This window comes from Furipterus horrens, unplaced genomic scaffold (assembly GCF_987537825.1).
Source record: "Furipterus horrens unplaced genomic scaffold, mFurHor1.1.pri manual_scaffold_3, whole genome shotgun sequence".
Taxonomy (NCBI): domain Eukaryota; kingdom Metazoa; phylum Chordata; class Mammalia; order Chiroptera; family Furipteridae; genus Furipterus; species Furipterus horrens.
Genome location: NW_028327173.1, coordinates 30707959 through 30720029, shown reverse-complemented (window position 1 = coordinate 30720029; position 12071 = coordinate 30707959). Strand labels below are relative to the sequence as shown.

The window sequence follows — 12071 nt, the reverse complement described above, 5'->3', positions numbered from 1 at the left end:
CCGATCCAGCCTGGTGCATCAGTCTCTGTAAACAAGAAAAGAGGTGGCCACTCAGCTGTCTGTCCCTGTGTCCCTGCCCCTACGCAAGCGCCAAGGAAGGCCGAGGCCTCTCCAACTGGAATGAGCTAGGAGAGCAGCAGACAGGTACAGATCTGCAGACCAGGGCAGGGCCCGCAAAAGAGAGGTCATACTTAATAAACCTGATTCATTTCTTTGAGTGGCAACAATACAAGCGGACAGGGGTGAAAGGAGGGACGGTAATCCATTCTGATTCAGAAGCACAGGATTGCAGCTAAAACCAACAGAGATTTTATACAGATGCTGCTGGAATGTGGAGGAGTCTGCTGGGGGCCACCAGAAGGAAACTCAGTGTGTTGCTCTCAGTGATCTAGTGAAGAGAAAACCCAGAGCAGGGACGACCCCAACCTGCCCAAACCATCTAACAAAGACACAAATCTGACCGGCACACTGGCTTGTTAATTCCCACCACCTAAATATGATAACAATGTGGATGATAATAAAACAATAAGAGTTTCATTTATTTGATATTTAACTGTGTATAGAGTACTTTACAGAGAGGAAACTGAGTCAGAGAGCTTAAGCAAGCTGCCCAGTCACACAGTTATTAATGTAAAACTGGGACTCCAACCCAGCCTACTCTCATAGGCCCTGCACTGACCCCAGCTATAGTTCCAGCCCATTTGTAACTGTTTAATGGTGTGTCTCTACCAACAGGAAGCCAGGAAACCCCTCTGTAGCAGGAACCATGACTGATTCCATCTCTGCCCCTTTGCCCTCAGTAGATGTTGGAGATGTTGAAACTCCCACATTCTCTGTGCTTCATTGTCTGGACACTCTCCCTGGGTGAGCTCATCCACACTTTTGGCTTCAGTTCCTACCTCTTAGAGGAAGACTTCTAGAAAAGCCATTATGGCTGACTCCCTAACGTCTCTTTTACCCGAGAGGATTAGTCGGAGTCCATTGTGTTAATTCCATCCCCCTTGTCAGTAATTGGTTTACGAAGGGGGACATGCTCTGCTCCTGCCTAGTGAGACTAAGGGGACATTGGCTGGAGGAGTCCTGGGAAAGGTGTCTCACTTCTATGAGAGAGACACTGGAAGTCACAATGTCTCTTCTTCCTGGGAATGTTGTCAAGTCTGGATGTGTCCTGGAACTGTTGTAGCTGTTGTGCTAACAGCTGAGGATGAAGCCAACAGCAGGGAGGCAGAGTGGAGAGCTGGAAGGAGGCCGTGTCTTTGACGATCCTAGAGGCCTCCCTAATGCAGAACTTCCTCACATAAGGGAAATGGAGCCTTGTCACTGTCGAAGCATTGAGAATGGGCTTTCTGATATTTGTAGCAGAAAGTATTCTTACTTGTTACCAATACAACCAGGGCAGCATTATGACTTTCTTGAGCCCCTTCCTACAGAACTATTTCTTCTAAAATTATATTTTATGACTGCACTGGTATAAAGATGAATATATTAATATTATATATTAAATTTTCTTTGCCCTAACCAGTGTGGCTCAGTTGGTTGGGTGTCGTCCCACAAAATGGAAGGTCGCTGGTTTGACTCCTGGTCAGAGCACATGCCTGGGTTGAGGGTTTGGTCCCTGGTCCGGGCAAGTGCAGGAGGCAACCAATGAATATTTCTCTCTTCCGTCTGTGTGTCTCTCCCTCTTTCTTTCTGCCTTCCCCTTGCTCTAAAAATAAATAAATAAAAATGTAAAAAACCTCACATCTTGTTTGACTTAAACGTTTTTTCTTTTGATTTAAAAGAGATGAAAGCATTTTTTGTGGATTCTTAAAAGTAGAAAATAATGCTTAGTTCCTAGTTTTTTGGGAGAGTTAAATAAAATGATGCAGGGAGCCACTGTGAGGTCAGATTGGCACAGCGCTCTGCTTGGGCAGTTGGCCTGCCCTCTGCCAGCTTTCTAGATGGGGGAAGGAACAAAGAGACCCCACACCTCCACTAACTCTAGTTTGGGGTGTTGGGGTGAGATAGGCTGTAAAGTATGAGGATTTCAAGGAAGAGCATCTACATACGGGCATTCAGAGATTTCTAAATGACATGAATGAAATCAAGGAGCTGATTGTGCTGGGAGCCATTAACAATGCCTGGCGTGGCTATTGGTGCTGACAGAGAGGACGAGGTCGAGAGAACCCAGAGGTTAGGGAGAGAGGGGAGGTGAGCAGGAGCACACCTCATTTCTGTCAAACCTCCCAATGGCCCCAAGCTCCTAAAACGAAGGACACAGGTTGCCGAAGAGTTAGTATGTCGAGCAAACCTGGGCTCCCATCCCTACCCAGTCACTATATGTTCTGGAGGATTGGGTAAGTCACTGCTTCATGCTTCAGTTTCCTTATCCATAAAATGGAGCTAATGAACTTATTTTCCAGGGTTGGTGGGAGGATTAAAAGGAACCATGTTAGGTTACTCAGGCTGCCATACGAAGTACCACAGACTGGCTTGAACAACAGAAATTTATTTCCTCACAATTCCGGAGATCTTCTAGAAGTCTGAGATTGGCTGGTTGATGGCTGTCGTCTTTCAGTGTCTTCACCTGGTCTTTCCACTGTGTGTTGTATGTATCCTAATCTCTTATAAGGACTCGAGTAATATTGGGTTAAGGAGCACCCATATGACTTCATTTCACCTTAATTACCTCTTTAAAGGTCCTATCTTCAAATCCAATCACATTCTGAGGTACTGGGGGTTAGGACTTCAACATGTGAATTTGAGGGGCATACAATTCAGCCCATCACAGAGACACAGGCATATGTCAGGCAACCAGCATTCAACAAGGGCTTCGTGATGCTAATTACTGTTCTCTGATGTGGGCTGCTAATTACCTTTCCTCTGACATGGGAAGAGCGGGGAATGGCAGTGTACTCAGAGAGCGCCAGAACTCCACGTAGAAATCCGGTGTTCAGCCTCTGGCACCTCTGACTGTCTCTAAGCACTGAGAGCAAGGACTTGGCTTTGCTCTTCCTCTCTGCTCCTGGCGGTGGCAATTATAACACATCGCATCATGTCTGAAAGCAACTGGAAATTCTAGGAGTTAATTTCATCTTTAACATATTGACTTAACTTTAAAAATCCAAAATGTTACCTTGCCAGTCACCAAAGCAATCAGCCCTGAGAATATCTGCTTGCAGACTTCGCTGAAACAGATCCATCACTGATCTGAGTAAGGAAGCCCAAACTCAACCTACTGACTGATCAGTATCAACCAAGTGTGAGTTTTTGTGCCAGATGCTGTGGCAGACAGAAAAATCTAGGCTGCATCCCTGCCTCAGGACCCAGAGGCTTTGATTGGTACAGTAGCTCCTGTCAGGAAAAGACAGTAGAAAGCAGCCTCCGATGTGAGCAAAGTAAAGGGCCAACAGGATTCGATGTGCCTGGGGGACATCCAAGTGGAGCTTTCCGGGGGCCAGTTAACTGGATACCTGTGGAGCTCTAGAGACTAGTCTGGTTTGGTGATATAGCTTTAGGAGTTGTTATAATAGAGATAAAGCTGCCCTTTTCCAAAGAGTCTAGAGAAGAATTTTTAAGAAACCAGAAGAATTGTGTTGTTAGCTGATAGCCACTGTTACAGCTATTCCACTTACAGAGGCAGAAATGAAAACCCACAAATGTTGACCAAAAGATAACATGCCAGAAAGGCCCCCCCAACAAACGTCCCCTTAGCCTCACTGGGCAGGACCAGAGCATGTCCCTATTCCTAAACCCGTGAGGTGGCTGGGTTTCTGACCAGCAACACACTCCATTCTGGAAATATGTTCCAGTTCTGGCTAGCCTTCAACTTAGAAGAGCCAATAAAAATTCTAGAAATAAAGTGGCAGAAGCAGACACTGAATGTAATGGTAGCTCAGGAGATGGAATGATTAGATTAGGTCTGCATCATTTTTGCACTATTTTTCCCGAAGATTTTTTACAGAAATAAATGCTGTTTGTATTCAGGAGTTGAGAAGACATAATTAATGTATTTGTTCAGTCAGCAAGCACGTACCAGGTGCAGGGGACAGTGAAGTTGTACAGGATGTATGTGGGCCGTGGGGAGGGGGGGAGGATAGAAGGTAGGGGCAGGGCACTGGTTGCTCTGGACAGGGGGAACAGTACACACTGAGGCACAGGGGAGAGGCAAATGTTGATGATCAAGGAATGATTTTTCTCTTTGTAGTGGGAAAAAGCTCTCTTCAGAAAAAAATCATGGCTCATTTTGCTTTTTCTTTCAATCATGTAAAACCGTGTTCATCCTACAAAACAAAATAAATGTTGTGTTGCTCTTCCTGACCTTTTGGAAGGCATGAGGCATGGGCAGAGGGAAAGAAGAGTATGCGATGAAGAGAGCAGAATTGATCTGCCAGAGAAAGTAAGAAGTGAGGAATGTGGAGTTTGGGCAGCCTGGGGGAATAGGCCTGGGCAACTTGGAGTGAGGAGAGGAAATGAAAAGATGGGAAGACCAGGTTCAAGCAAGAACCCTGAGCAAAATAAAGAAAGCATTCTGAGCTGGAGAACAGGAGAACTGGTGGCAAGAACACGAGTCCTTCCCAAGGAGCGTACAAAACATTAGGAAGGCACAGACTTCTGCATCCTATGGGACAGTGGCTTGAGTAATTTTTATTTAGGTATTAGTAACCAGCCCTGACTTGTGTGGCTCAGTTGGTTAGGCAATGTCCTGCAAAGCAAAGGGTCGCTGGTTTGATTCTCAGTCAGGGCACATGCCTAGGTTGCAGGTTTGGTCCCTGATTGGGCGCATAGGAGAGGCAATTAACTGATTAGTGTTTCTTTCACATCAATATTTCTCTGCCTCTCTCTCTTAAAAAAAAAAAAAAAAGTAATCAACCCCAGCTGGCTGGAGGACTCAGGGTGACAGCTGAATTACATCTAATTTGCTCTATTGACATCATTTTCTTAAAATTGCCAAGTTTTGCCTGCTTTTACTAATTGGGTAAAAGTATTTTGTTCTTAATATTTGGTAGTTTGTGGGCTCCATTTTTATATTTGAAATAATTTAAATCAGTGATACTGTCATTTGCATCCCGAATGAAAAAAGTATAAAATATAATATACAAAATAGAATAATCTTGAACAAATAAAATTGTACAAAATACAAGTTTATGTTCCTAACCCAACAAAAACAAACTTTGTATGTTTAAAATTCTCCTCGAATGTCTACTTTAAAAAACATATTCTCTATTATTTAAACATTTCTTGGAATTTTGCAAGTCTGACATACAGGTTGAAACAGTTCTCTGGTTTAGAGGGGCATTATAGGCAAAAGATGAGACAAAGTATCTCTTACTGTGTCTCTGCTCCATTAGTCCTTTAAAGTAGCCTGATTCACCCAGCCCGCATGCTCCAGGGTCTATTAGACAGTGTATTCTTCAAATTCTTCCCTCCACTCCCAGTCCAACTAGTACTTCCTGTTTAAAATTTTTAAAAAAATTTATTGTATATGCTGTTACAACAGTCAGTGAAAGAAAACTACCTCATCATCTCACTTATATGTGGAATCTAAATTTTGTTTTTAAAGTTATTGATTTGAGAAAGAGAGAGATATTAATTTGTTGTCTCACCTTTGAATGTATTTATTGGTTGATTATTGTATGTGCCCTGACCGGGAATTGAACCCATAACATTGGTGTATTAGGATGATGCTCTAACCAACTGAGCTATTTGGCCAGGGCCTGATTCTCCTGTTGGATTTGGACACATCAGCAATCATTCACATTTCTCTGGTCCTGGACTCTTGGTCTGTCTTCAGTGTCATGAAATGAGTAATGAGAATACATCAAGGAGAGAGTGCTCAGAGCTCATAAGGGAGATCTAGATTGGAGACATAAATTTGAGTCCTAGTTAGTTATTAAAGGTATGGGTGTGGATGGAATTGTATAAGGAAAGAAGTTTGAGGGAGAAGTGCAATAAAACTATTTAGAGTTCAGGTCAAAGCAAATGAGCCAACAGTGGAGAAAGAGAAGAAATAGATGCGGAGATGGGAGATCAGCCAGAAGAGTGTGGTGCTACCAAAAGCAGGAGAAAGTGTTTCAGGAAGGAGGGAATCATCAGCTGAGTCAGATATTCCTCAGAGATCTAATGGACTCTGAGAAGGATCCACTGGACTTAGCAATGTGGAAGTTATTCATGACCTTGGTGAGAGAAATTTTGGTGAAGTGATGGGGGTGGAAGCCAGGTTAGAGAGGCTCAAAGAGTGAGTAGAATGGAGGAGAAAGTAAGAGAAGACATTTCTGACAACACTTGCCTGTTCAGAGAGAGGGTAGTGGCTGGAAGGGGATATTGAATCAAGGGCCAGATTTCCCATTTTCTGTGGAGGAGCCTCACCTATGTGCAAGTGCCAATGGAAGAAATTCAGTAAAGGATGCATTCATTAAGACAACCCTAGTTGTTGCTATGTAAATCATCCTAACTACCCATAAAGGGTCAAACATGATACAAGTTTATGTCTTGATAACGTATAATCTGAAGCAGTCCTTAAAATGGTGATTCAGGACCTAGACTTCTTCCACCTTGTGGCTTACCCATCTTTAACATGGCTTCTATGATTCCAAGCTTGCCTACATCAAGCGTGAAAGGGAAAGACCATGGATGATATTCATAGGACGTTTTTATGGGTCTGGCCTAGAAGTAGCATATAACACTGGTGCTATATGCACACTGGTGAGGATAACATCAGTCACAGGGTCAGACCCAGCGAGCCTGGGAAATTTAGTCCAGCTACGTGCCCGGGAAGAAGAGGAATGGGTTGGGTGAACAGCTAGCTGTTTCTGCTACAGAAGGAGAAGTTAAAGACACAGGAGATGGGATGGGGTTGAGAGAAAGGGATAATGGAAAAAGACTCATGGAGAAATGGGGAAATGGTGCAGGGACTAAGAAGCATAATTGGTTGGTACAAAACAGACAGGGGGAAGTTAAGAATAATATAGGAAATGGTAAAGCCAAAGAACTTATATGCACGACCCACGGACATGAACTAAGGGGGGTGGGATTGCTGGAGGGAATGGGGGTACTGGGAAGAGGGAAGCAAAGGGAAAAGAAATTGGGACAACTGGAACAACATAATCAATCCAATATACCTTAACAATTTTATTTTCTGTGTGAATCTTGATATTTTGCAGCATTGCCTGTGGGCAGGTGACACACAGCACAGGTACTTCGACAGGACCCTGAAGGCTCTGTGAGCCGCATGCCGCCAACCCTGGCTGCGGCCAGAGGGAGAGTCTGTAGTCCCACCAGCAGGCCGTGCAGTCTGGACACAGGTGTTACTGGGGGATCCTTCTGGGGCTCCTGCAGCCTTGCTGGTTCTGCTGTGGCTGGGGGCGGTGGGGGAGCCACCAGGGTCACACTGGAGGGCTGGGCTGGGGGTGGCCGTGCTGGACTGGGGGCTGGGTAGCATAGTGCTGGTCCTGGATGCCAGGCTGGCTTCCAGTGGGAGAACAGACGTCCTCAACCCCAGGCCACCTGAGGGAAGGGCAGGGTCTTCTGGACTCTCCCCAATGTTGGAGACAGGGGAGGGGCAGGGTCTTACCTGGATGGTGCATCCCTTCATCTTTGCTGTGGTGGTTTTGAGGATCAGGTAAGTCCCCATGACCCTATCGAATTTTTTGTTTCAATGAGTCCTCAATGTTGTTCTTCGTATACCCCATGTTCTTCATTCTGTGTGCCACCTGGGGGTCAAGGTCCCTCCAGGGAGACTCGGTGTATGGCCTCATTCCCTCCCCCCAGCCCCTGGTGACCCATGGGTCTTGCAGTAGGTCTTCCAGGGTTGGCCTGTCCTGGGAATTAAGGGTCAAGCGTTTTTTTTATAAGATCTTGACCCTCTTTGGAGAGGAAATCTGGTACAATGAACTGCCCACTTATGATCTTCTCCTTCGCTTGTCCAGCAAAGTCCCCGGTAAATGGCAAATGCCCCACCAGCATCCTGTACAAAATTACCCCCAGGCTCCATGTATCAACCTTGGGGCCATCATAGGCTTGACCCTGGAAGACCTCTGGGGCCATATGATGTATGGTTCCACAGATGGTACTCAGTATGTTGTCAGTATAGTTCCTGCTACCAAAATCAGTTAGTTTGAGATTCCTCTCGCCATCCAGCAAGATGTTATCTAGCTTTAGATCTCGATGGGCAATCTTTTTTTGGTGACAGTACTGCACTGCCGACAGGAGCTGTCAAAACATAGGCCTGGCTGCCTCATCGGTACTGGGGCCGCAGTTCTGCAGGTGTTCTCGCAAGATGCCTCCACGCACGTGCTCCATGAAGAGGTAGCACGTGCCCTCAGTGTAAATTACTTCAAATATCTGTGCGATGTTTGGATGGTGTAAACACTGGTGGCAACTGACTTCTTCAAAATATGCAGATGCCTCGCCTTGCTGGATGGCTTTGATGGCCACCTCAGTTCCTGTAGGCAGGTGCAGGGCCAACCACACCTGGGCGAAAGCCCCACTGCCGATGAGGCGCAGTAGCCATATATATAGGATGGGCTTGCAGTGGTGTCACACTGGCGCCTGTGAGGTCAGAGCAGGGCGTGGACCAGGCATGGCTGGGGATAAACTACAGGGGTTTTCTTTTTGGTCTCACTGTGCTTTGGCTCTGGAAGAAAAAAAAGGACCCCCTTCCACCCAATGAGCTTTTTGTTTATGTATGATATTAAAGATTGATATTTACTTTATTAGAAATAAAAATTTGTAAGTTGCAAAAATACAATGAAATAAAATAAAATAAATAAATAAAAGAAAAAGACTCGTTATGAAAATTCCCTCTGTCCTCTGTGAGACTGAAAGGGTTCGGGGGCTCTGGCGACAGAGGCAAAGACAAAGTAGTTGCAGTGCTTGAAGATATTTAAATATTTGGCCTTTTTAACCCCAAGGGGCAAACATTTGGTCAAAGCATGAAATGGCATGTGAGTCAACTTTAAAAATCTACATGTTAGGTTTTAAAACAAAAGCCTCTCTTGACCAAAATTTCACCATGATTTGATGATCCTTAAGAGTTTTTGCCTTGTTTGCTTCACTCTTAAGCCAACTAATCTTTGGCAATGTATAGTGGAAGAGCAAATATAATTAATCTTCCTACTGAAATCACTCAGCTAAACACCCATTGTTCCCTGTTGTAGCTACAGCCCAGAAGCCATGCCTGACACACCAAGTGTTCAAAAGGTATTTGTTGAGTAAATGAATGAACGTACAAATCTTTTTACTCATCATAATCATTCAGATGTTAAAAGCTGTTCCAGTTGCCTGAGTAGAAATGAATACATAACTAACCCTGTCTGTAAAAAAAAAAAAAAAAAAAAAAAAGTTTGTACATTATGTGGTATTATTCTGACAAATGCAGTGAACTATTGTGTTATTGTTTGTTTCTCATGTTTACATTTTCTTCACAAAAATATAATTTTTATTTTACAGCTGTGTGACCAATTAGGGCGGTGGCTGATTCTGTGGATTCACTCAACATTTATCTGTTCAAGTCTCATTATGGTGTGTCTTCCTGGGTGCAGAAATTATAAAATTAAAAACTACACTCTCCAGACTTCTTTGCTGCTAGGATTCTGAATGAGACTTAGGTTCCTTCAATTAAATGCATTCCCTCAGGACCTGAAAATGAACTGAGTTAAGAGGGGGAAGAGAGGGAGAGTTTGAGACATCTATCTTGCTGGTCCTGATGATGGTTTAGAGGAAAGCAGTTTGGTTTGGACCCAGAAGCATAGTGAAGGTCTCCCTAATTTGGCAGGTAGCTTCCTGCTGCAGAAGTGTGACGTGATCCCAGAGCTAGTGGCTATTCGTGGTTATACCCTGATTCAGCAGGTAGATGGACTCCTGTTGTTGGCAGGAGCAGTAGCCTTCACAGCCCAGTTGTACAGTATGGATTGGAGAGTTGTTCCTGGAAGATCAGCCTACAGTTTGTTTCATCAGCCCGTCTAACTATATAGTAAGCCATTTAATACTTTTCAATAAATCCTTTTCTGTCAAAGCAGTAGTTTTTTTTTCTCTGCCACTGACTCTAACCAAAGCAAGGGGTTAAGAAGTTACTATACAACTGACAAAATGATTTATGCCTATGTAGATCATTAGAATACAGATGTACTTTAATAATTATGAAATATCACATACTTTATTGCCTGGGAGATCCAGTTTGAAACAAAAATATGTGCTCCTGCAATAATCTATCTGCACACTGATTTTTAAAAAATCCTACTATATTTGAATTCTATTAAGATATTCTTTTGTTGTTTGCTAATACTATTAGGACTGTGGTTTGCAGGGAACAGAATTCTATTAGTGTTAATCAAAAGAAAATGAATTTATATGAGAATACAGATTCTCTCATAGAACCCAAGGGCAAGGATGCAGCTGGACCTCTGGAATGGCCTGGAGTCAAGGATTGTAGTGCTACAGAGAACCCAGGAAACCCTCTCACCTCTTCTCACCATTGTTTCTCTCTGAATATCTGCTTCATTCTTTCTCACTACTAATTTTCTCTGCATCCCAATTGACAGGTTAAAAAAAAAAGCAGGCGGGCTTCATCTACACTTATATATCCTCAGTTTGAGAGGACAGACTGAATCAGAAATTTCCTAGACTCAATTTCAGAATCTTAAGGAAAGAGTATGAATAGCCCATTTCAGTCAAAGTTGTACAGCACGAAAGATGCCATTCCCCTTGTTTTTTTATGCAAAGGGCATCCCTGGAGTACAATGTCCTATAGAATAGAATGTGAATGATGCCCATTGGAGTGGTACCACCATCTAGAACCAACCACTTGGAGGCTGGAGTCAGAGTCCCATTGTGGGAACCTGACAGTGGGTGCTCTACTCTGGAACCATTGTGGGTAGTGGGAGGTAGATCTGTAGGAAGGGGAAGTAACCGTATCTGAAGAAATTATCAGAAGCTCAGGAGATATGCTCACTGATGTCCATTTCCAAAATTACATGCGGATTTTAAATATATTAGACCAGAGGCATAGGCATAGGCCAACTACAGCCCAGAGGCCAAATCTACTCTGCTCCTGGTTTTTGCAAATACAGTTTTATTGGAACACAACCATACCCATCTGCTCTTGTTCTAGACTGGCAGAGTTGAGCGGTTGCAGCAGAGATCACAGAGCTCATAAAGCCTCCAATATTTACTATCTGGCCTTTTCCAGAAAAGGTTGTTGACCCCTGTATTAGACCCCTGCTACTCAAAATGAGGTCATAGCTAGCAGTCAGCAATCACCTGGAGCTTGTCGGGCCTCCCTGAATCAGAACTTGCTTTTTAGATCCATGGAGGCATTTTATCTGCATATATGTATTACATCTCTTGAAAAAGAATCATAAGATTTTTCCCTCCTTTGTATTTTCTTCTTGCTTCTTTGTGGTCCATGATGCTGGCTGAAGTTGTCATTATAATGAAATCAAACTGATGGGATAAGAGCAGATTATTCTGCCATTTTTCCAGATCTTCAAGCCGCCCATCAGATCTGGGGTGGATCACTCCACACCATGAGGTTCACAACAACTTTCCCAGCTCTGTGAACATCAATGACTTCGAATTCTCTAGTGTAACCATGCTCCATTATCACAGCTAGAAACTGGACAATGACTTTGGAGCACAGCCTAATAAGAGCCTAGTGTTCACCTCTCTTGTTGGCATTGTTGATGCTCTTGAGAGCAGCAGCCAGGACATTTACGCGCACCATTTAGTGGCATGGGAAGATGGTGGACAGAACCTGCTTTTTAGCAAGATCCCCAGGTGATTTGGAGGCACACTAAGGTTGGAGAAGCACTGTATTCAATTCCTCAATGGGGACAGTCAATATTATTGAGACTTTCATTTCACACAAGCCTCGCCCCTCCTCACCTTCGGGTACATATTTTTTATTATTGATTTTTAGAGAGAGGGGAGAGAAACCTTGATGTGAGAAAGAAACATTGATTGGTTGCCTCCCATATGCCCCCCACTGGGGATTAAACCCACAGCCTTTTGTGGTACAGGGGACTATGCTCCAACCAACTTAACCACTTGGCCAGGGCCAAACCCCCTTTTTGATGCAGTTTCCCAGACACATT

At 43.9% G+C, this 12071-nt stretch overlaps 1 pseudogene; it reads right to left on the bottom strand.

Annotated features, from left to right (window-relative positions):
• Positions 1 to 8193: 8193 nt before the first annotated feature.
• On the bottom strand, positions 8194 to 11701 carry LOC150014800 (small ribosomal subunit protein uS8 pseudogene; annotated as a pseudogene).
• Positions 11702 to 12071: the final 370 nt, after the last annotated feature.